Source organism: Cnephaeus nilssonii (assembly GCF_951640355.1).
Source record: "Cnephaeus nilssonii genome assembly, chromosome: 10".
Lineage (NCBI taxonomy): Eukaryota > Metazoa > Chordata > Mammalia > Chiroptera > Vespertilionidae > Cnephaeus > Cnephaeus nilssonii.
Window position 1 is genome coordinate 45240393 of NC_137081.1, and position 8480 is coordinate 45248872.

Below are 8480 nucleotides of genomic sequence, written 5' to 3' on the forward strand. Positions count from 1 at the left end.
CCTCAAATGATGTTATAAATATCCAAAAGGTTCCCCACCCCTGCATGCAAGTAGATTAGAAAGTCTAATAACGTAAGTCTTATAAGTCTTATAACAAGACAGTCTCCTGCTTCCCCTCCCCCAACTCCTTTAGGTCTTTCTTATATTTTTCCTCCAGATTTCTAAATAATAAGCTTATACTATTATAGATATATTTAATTGGGAGATCATTTAATTGGTTTCCTATTCTGTTAGAAGACTCTATATTCTGTTAGAAGACTCTTACATCCTTTTCCCTATTTTGCCTCCCCCTATTCTCCCAATATAGATAAATAATAATTTTTGGTTAGATCAGTGGTCCATGTTCACATTATTAGATGGTGTTACCACTGAAGACAGAAGTGAACTAAAATCTAATTTTCTTTGTCTTCTGGCATCGAGTGTTGTTACTGAGAAGTCCTGTGCCATCCCAACCCCTGTTCCTTTGAACAGAACCTGTTTATGCCTCTAGGGCAGGGTAGGAAACGTCTGGCCAGCAGGCCATATAAGGCCCGAAAAATCATTTGGTCTGGCCCTGCCAAGGCCTTAGGAGTGAGTTAATTAAATGTTTGACCAAATATAGCAGGCTAATTTTTAAGTTGATAATTTTGTATGGCCCTGGAATGATGTTATAAATACTTAAATGGCTGTGGGCAGAAAAAAGGTTCCCCACTCCTGCTCTAGGGAAATGTTTGGGTCTCCTCTTACAGTTTCTGAAATTTCAAAGTGGTGAGGATCTTTTCAAACACAGAAGGAAATTTTCTGGTATTATTTCTTTGCCAATTCACTCACCTGCATTTTCTTTATTCTCTCTTTCTAGAAATCCTATTAGGTAAATGCTGACCTTCTTGGGATAATTCTTTAAATTTTTTTATCGTTTCTTCCCTATTGTCAATCTCAATCATTTTATTCATCTTTCTGGAAGATTTTCCCACTTCATTATTATTATTTTTTTTTAGCTCTTCTCTTTTGAATTTCTAAGAACTCTTACTTCTTATTCTTTGATGGTTCCTGCATTAAAGCATCTGATTAATGGGTAAAGCACTACCTCTTACATCCCTAAGAATATTAAATATTAAATATGTTTTTGTGTGTGTTAAGTGTTATTCTCTTCCCCTGCATTATCTATTTTCTCCTAAATCTTTTCCCTGCTTGAATGATTCTGGTCTCTTTCATCCTGTAGGCTTTCCTCCAGAATCAGGTGACTTCTGGAAGTCCATTCATATTGAAAACTAGGATCCAAAACTCTGATTTGCCCATTTCCTTTCAGGCATGTGGACAGAACTTGTCAGCTGGTGAATTTCACTGACAGACTGGGTAGAGAGCCGGCCCTTTCAGGGTGGGGCCCCAAATGGCATTCTCTTCTGGTCTTTTCTCTGCATTCACTCAGTCCCCCCAACCTGGGGCAGAACCCGGGGACTCCTGCTGGACAGGCTGGTGCCAGGTTGCCAACAGAGGCAGGGGCCGGGGGGCAGGTTACCTCTGTTCAGTGATTGTCAGTGCTGACTCTCGCTTTCCCCTGGTATCAGCCTGAAACCTCACTCCAGTCCTCCGCTGTGCACAATGTGGCTATATTCAGAGTCCTTTTGGTTCAACACCTATGGAGGAAAGCTTTCAACCGTATGCAAGCAGGTGGCAGAGGAAGAGGAATAGGCTGGTTGCATGGGTAGGGGATGACGCTTGGGGACCTAACCCTAGACTTCCAAGCAATTCCCTGTATACAGTTTCTGAACTACGCCCTGCCTCCTGCAGCACGTGGTGCCACAGAACCTCAGCCTTGCTGCTGGGTTGGTGGGCAGCGGGGGGGAGGGGGGGGAGGCGGGGGGGCAGGGGGGTGATGCACAGATCACACTCCTTAGAATTTCCCCCTGTAGGCTAAACTAGTCACCGCTCCTCCATCTGCTTTCCATCTGCCAAACCGCAGCGTAGTCATTTATAGTCTGCAGTTCCCCTTCCAGAGCATCTGTTTTTGTATATTTATACCTTTTTTATTCTTCTACTGGAATTTTTAGTTGAAGTTTTGGAAGAGAAAGTTCTCAGTTTGCTGTGTTTAACCAGAAGCCCTTTCCCACTCTTTAGATTTCCAATTTGCTCTGCAGAAATCTGCTTGCCTGTCATCCATGGAGCCCTTTGGGATAGAAGATTCTAACCTTGGATCTTTCAGGTATTAGATGTGTGGTCTCATTTTTTCATGTAAAAAGTGGGGATAGGGGAAGGGCTTCTGATTATTAAAAAGTGTTTTGGTAAATTGCTAAATTGTAATTAGCAATTAAATTAAATTGCCTACTGTGTTAAAGATAATATCCTATATAATAAAACCCTAATATGCAAATAGACCAAACTTTGGAACTACCGGTCACTATGATGTGCACTGACCACCAGGGGGCAGACGCCCAATGCAGGAGCTGCCCCCTGGTGGTCAGTGCACTTCCACAGTGGGAGCGCTGCTCAGCCAGAAGCCGGACTCATGGCTGGTGAGCACAGCAGCAGTGGCAGGAGCCTCTCCCGCCTCCGAGGCAGCACTAAGGACCCCTCAGGGGATGTCCACCGAGGGGTCCTGGACTGTGAGAGGGCACAGACCAAGCTGAGGGGACCCCCTCCCCTCCAGTGCATGAATGTCGTGCACCGGGCCTCTAGTTCATAACAGCCAAGTGGGGTAGGCACATAGTAAAGCCATTGCTCAAGTGAGTTCTGTAAAAAAGGTGGTCTTGACCCTCTGGAGCTGGGGGTGGGGTCCTTGCTCGATGCCCTGTGACCTAATTCTTCTCTTACTATGTTTCATCTCCTATGTAAAGTCCAGATTTCCCATTAAATGGTTAATTCTTTAGTTTAAAAAGTTAAAAGTGGTTAAATTTAAATTTTGGGGAAAAGAAACAAACCAAAGAGGTCTACCTGGTTATCCTAAGGAATATAGAAGGAAGGAAAACAAAGGTCTATAACTGTGAGGGTGTCTTAGTTCATTTAGGCTGCTCAATAATAGACTATGGTACTTGGTTATTTCTCACATTTGTGGAGCCTGGAAGTCTGAGATCAGGGTGCCAGCATGGTGGGGTTCTGGTGAGGGAGGGCCCTGTTCTAGGCTTCAGGCTCCCTGTTTTGTCCCCACATGGAGGAATGGAGAGTGATGGAGCCTCTTGTATAACGGCACTAATCCCACCTAACACCTCCCAAAGGCCTCACCTCCAAATACCATCACCTTGAGGATTAGAATATCAGCATATGAATTTGGGGGGACAGAAATACTCAGTCCATCACAGGAGGGATATTCTAGTTCCCTTTGTGCCCTTAACTTTATCTTTATTTTATATGATTTTTCTTTACTGAGATGATCAACGTCTCAATTTCCAATTTAAAATAGCCTTACATTTACTGATGCATTCTTAAGTCAATAATCAATCAAGAAAGATAAATGTTTCCTGTAGTATTTTGCCACTTTGTAAACTAAGTAAGATTTAATGCATATTTCATCTGCCAAACATTGACCCCTTTGAGGCCTTAGGACTATCTCCATTATCTATTGCTCTCAGAATAAGTACAGCACAAGGCCCAGCACATTCCACATCACAGCCCTCAGGGCCTTAGAAGAGATCTTAACGTTTTTCTGGTCCAGTCCCCTTATTTTACAGAAGACCTAGGTAAGCCCAAACAAAATGAAAGTATTTACCCAAGGACCCAAAGAAGAGGCCAACCCAAAATTTGGCCTGCCCTCCCAGCTCAGGATTAGCACCATCATTCTCACACACTGCCCAGAATAGGGGTTCAGTAGCTACCTCGTGTTCATATCACAACCTAATCTTCCATGTTCTCTCCATTGTGGCCCAACTTCCTCTTTTCTTTTAAAATGCTGTTCTTTTAACAGCAATGATAAATAACATAAACCTAATAGCTAATTATATCAAGAGGAAAGAAAGCTGGGACCTTAACTATTAGGTGATTAAGTACCTATCCTAATACACTACACAGTCAGAAATACTCTGCATCAACATTTCCATCAATTTATTCCCTCATAAAGCATGTCACAGGTATTTATATTTTCTGCCCATGGATGCTGACTGTTTTTGTGCACCTGCAGAGTCTTTGTTTAACTTGGCAAAAGTAGCTTCAATTAACCACCGTGCTCTCTGATCTTAGCGCTGCCTCTGTTAGGATCACCTGCATCAGTTTAGATGTGAACGCTCGCTGCAGGTAGATTCCGACTGTTTGTCTTTGTGACTCACCCCAACGAACTTGCCCACATCACCATTCCCTCATGCACTGGACTCCCGGTCATTGTGGGCCTCTGTATGCCAGGTACTGTTCTAGCCCTTGGGATACAGCATGAGCAAAACAACGACCTCTGTCCTTAGGGAGCTTACTTTCTAGCAATAAGCATTAAAAAAGTAGGTAAATTATGCAGCATTTTGGAAGGTGGGAAGTGTTGTGGGAAAAAGCAAAAAGGCAAGGTACGGGTGCTCAGGAATGTGAAGCCGGTGGGCAGGAGGAGGTAATGTTGGCCCAAAGACTTGAAGGTGGTGAGGGGCTGAGCCATGGAGACATCTGAGCAAGAGATTTCCCAGCTGACGGAACAGCCAGGTCCCAAAGCGAGCGTGTGTCGGGTCTGTTTGAGGTAAGAACACTTCCTGATGGGTGACCCTTGGGAAAAGAGCCCTACGTAAGAGAGAGTTATTCCCCAATTCCAGACAGACCAGAAGTAAAGTAAAATAAAACTTCTAGAAAGGAAGAGTGAACGAGCGAGAACCTGGAGGTGCAGAATCTGTAGCAGTGGTATGAGAGTGGCATGGGAAATTGAGGAAACCAGACAATATACCTGAGAAACGAAGCTAGCACTTTAGACTCAAGAGATTGCCACAGAAATGATAACACGGGGACTGACTATCACTCACCTTTGGATTCACAGCATCTGCCACAGAGCAGAGCCCATGGCAGGCTCAGGAAATGCCTTTGGGATAAAGGAAGGACTGAATGTATGGAACCGTTCTTAACACGTGGCGCCTTTTCTGGTGCTCTGTCGGGTGAAGGACTGGTATCCGAACTCGGCCTTGAACTTATCTTCTCTAATAAAATGGTAATATGCAAATTAACCATCACTCCGCTACATAGGCCACGACCACCAGCCAAGCCATGCCCACCAGCCAATCAGGGCGAGTATGCAAATTAACCCAAACCAAGATGGCTACAGCCACAGACAGCAAGGTTTCCCAGGTAACAGAGGAAGCCAAGCTTTCCGTAGCCGTTGCAGGCCTAAGCCGCCACTCAAGCTACAAAGTTTCAATTATAGAAGGTAAACAAATCCAAACAAATGGCGGCAGAATGGAGCTTGAGAGAGCAGGCCAGGGTTGCTGGCGGCAACAGGGGAAGCAAAGCTTTCCTCACACCCTGGCCGGGCTCACCCGCTTAAGGCTACAAAATTTCAATTGTAGAAGGTGAATTAACTGCCACAGAAATGGCTGCCGCCCCAGAGGGAACAGCAGGCTTGGCTCCGCTCCAGGCTACAAAGTTTCAATTGTAGAAGGAAAATAAATCCCAGATACCAGGGCCTCTGCTTGGGTTGCCAGGGGGCGTGGCTGGCCTGCAAATCACCACAGGCCCCTCACTCAGGCCGCCCCACGCCCCAAGGGAACCCCACCCTGATCAGGGGCACCCTTCAGGGCAAACCAGCTGGCCCCCACCCGTGCACCAGGCCTCTATCTTATCTAATAAAAGAGTAATATGCAGATTGATCATCACTGCAACACACAATATAGCTGCCCCCATGTGGTCAAAGATCCTGCCCCCATGTGGACACAAGATGGCCACTACAAGATGGCCAGCAGGGGAGGGCAGTTGTGAGGCACCCGGCCTGCAAGGGAGGGCAGTTGAGAGGGACCAGGCTTGCAAGGGAGGGCAGTTGGAGGTGATCAACTCTGCAGGAGAGGGCAGTTAGGGGTGACCGGGCCGGCAGAGGAGGGCAGTTGGAGGTGATCAACCCTGCAGGAGAGGGCAGTTAGGGGTGACCAGGCTGGCAGAGGAGGGAAGTTGGGGGCAAACAGGCTGGCAGGGGAGCAGTTAAGCATCAACCAGGCTGGCAGTGGAGTGGTTAGGGGGTGATCAGGCTGGCAGGCAGAAGCGGTTAGGGCAATCAGGAAGGCAGGCAGGCAAGCAGTTGGGAGCCAGCAGTCCTGGATTGTGAGAGGGATGTCCGACTGCCCGTTTAGGCCCAATCCCACCAGATTGGAGAGGGTACAGGCTGGGCTGAGGGACAACCCCCCGCCGTGCACGAATTTCGTGCACCGGGCTTCTAGTTTTACTTATAAGAAGGGGATTCATCTCAAACAAAAGTCCAGCAATATTTTTTTTATTCATGGATTTATTCAGTCCGCTTAAAACAGAGTCCATGTATTGTGGAGTCTGAGAAATAAATGTGCTGCTAAGACATCTAGGCATCTGGGAAGCTGTAATCTGGTAGTTGAACTGAGCATGAGTGCAGAGTGTGTGTGTGTGTGCGTGTGTGTGTGCACGCGCGCGCTCTCAAGATGTATGTTAATGAGGTGGGGAAGAATGGATATTAATAGAGTCTACATATATGCAAACCTTTTATGAAGGTATTTATATATATTCCAGCATGATATTGAATTACATCAAGGTTCTTCTGGTTAAAGTAACAGAAAGCACTTCAAACTCACTTAAGCAACCATAAGGAATAATTTATTACTAAGATACAGAGGTATATCCTGGAACTTCCAGGCAAGATTAGTCAGACATCCCCAAGGAACTGGTCCCAGAACTAGCAAGCCAGTGGGAACCAAGGAAGCTTCCGGCAGCCTTGCTCTCCGGTCCTCACTGTGGGGCCACGTGGTCTCTGGTCCCTGCCTCTGTGTCCCCTCCTTTCCTCCTGGCAGATCTCCCTTCTTCCCTGTCCTTCCACACAGCCTCCCCACCACGCCCACTGTACATTCCCTCAGCCTTAACAGTAAGTGGAGCCTAAGATCAGTATTTTTCAGTGTCAATTCCAAATTCACAGGACAAAAGATCTGATTGGCACTGGCTGGGCCAATGTCTCCATCTGCTCCAAGTAACCACAACCAGTGGGATATTCGCTCCTTCAAACATGGAGGCCAGAGTGTTGACAACTGACCTGAGTCTATTGGGCCGCTCACATTCGTCAGTTCTCTTTTGGTAGATGATGGTGAGCCACGCTGGCTAGAGTCATGTAAGAGCTATAGTTCCCCTCTCCCGACTGCCTCCTTGTGAGGAGGTGTGTGAAAATGAAGGCAGATCTCATTCAGGATTCTGCCACACATAAAAACTTCTACAAATAGACAGACACGAAATGTCATACCACCAGTTCATATAAGCTCAAAGAGGTAGCAACTGACAACACCTTGCGTGGAAAGTTCACTGGAGGACAGGACAAGTGACGGCACTCCAGCAATGGAATCAGTTCAGCTTCCACTTGCGTTAGTGGCTGAATCGTCCAGTACGTGTCAACAAAGCCCTGGTCCTAGTGCCTCTCCAGCAGGGGTTAAGCTGGTGGGCTCACTCTAATATGTACCAATTAACCCGAGTACAGGTGCCTTTACAATATTTCTAGCCAATCCACACTTCATCCATGAAAATGAAAATCCTTGTGCCAATTAACAGACTAATAATCTAGTCAAGATGCAGCCCAGCTGGTGTGGCTCAGTGGTTGATCATCAACCTATGAACCAGGAGGTCAGGTTCCATTCTAGTCAGGGCACATGCCCAGGGTTTAGGCTAGATCCTCAGTTGGGGGTGTGCAGGAGGCAGCTGATCAATGGTTCTCTCTCATCATTGATGTTTCTATCTCTCTCTCCCCCTCTCCCTTTCTCTCTGAAATCAATAAAAGTGTATTTAAAAAATTTTTTTTGAAGAAAGACGCAGGCGTTGTCTTCTGCCATCTTTGGAGAATGGACTCCTGGCCAGGACCCTCCAAAAGTACCTACCATGCACTGGGGTGTGGATTCCTGATTAGGGACTGGAAATGTTAACCAACCAACCTTAAGTTTATATGAAAATACACACACACACACACACACACACACACACACACACACACACACGGTGGGTTGATTGCAAAAGGAGCCCTGCCAGATGAATTGCCTTTAAAGGGTTGTCTTAGAAGTGCCCATGTCCCCAACTACTGCTTATATGTCTCTGGACATCCCTGTTAGCAAAAGAGTCTTTTTTAATTGGACGTATCGTTACCTGAGTAATACAGGGGTCTTCTTACCAAGGAAAAGGAGAGAATACGAGTTGAGTGGGCAGCCAGCCATCTCTGTTGCACCCACTGATCTAAAGCAAATCTCTTAACCCTGGTTTCAGTTACCTTATCTATGACATAGATTATCAATGCCTACCCTGCTGGTTTCTCTGGGTTTATGTGAGAATCCAGTGAAAACATTTTGAAAACTGAGAAACCTTGTTCAAATTCTGATGGTTTACACAAGAAGCCAGAGTGTTGT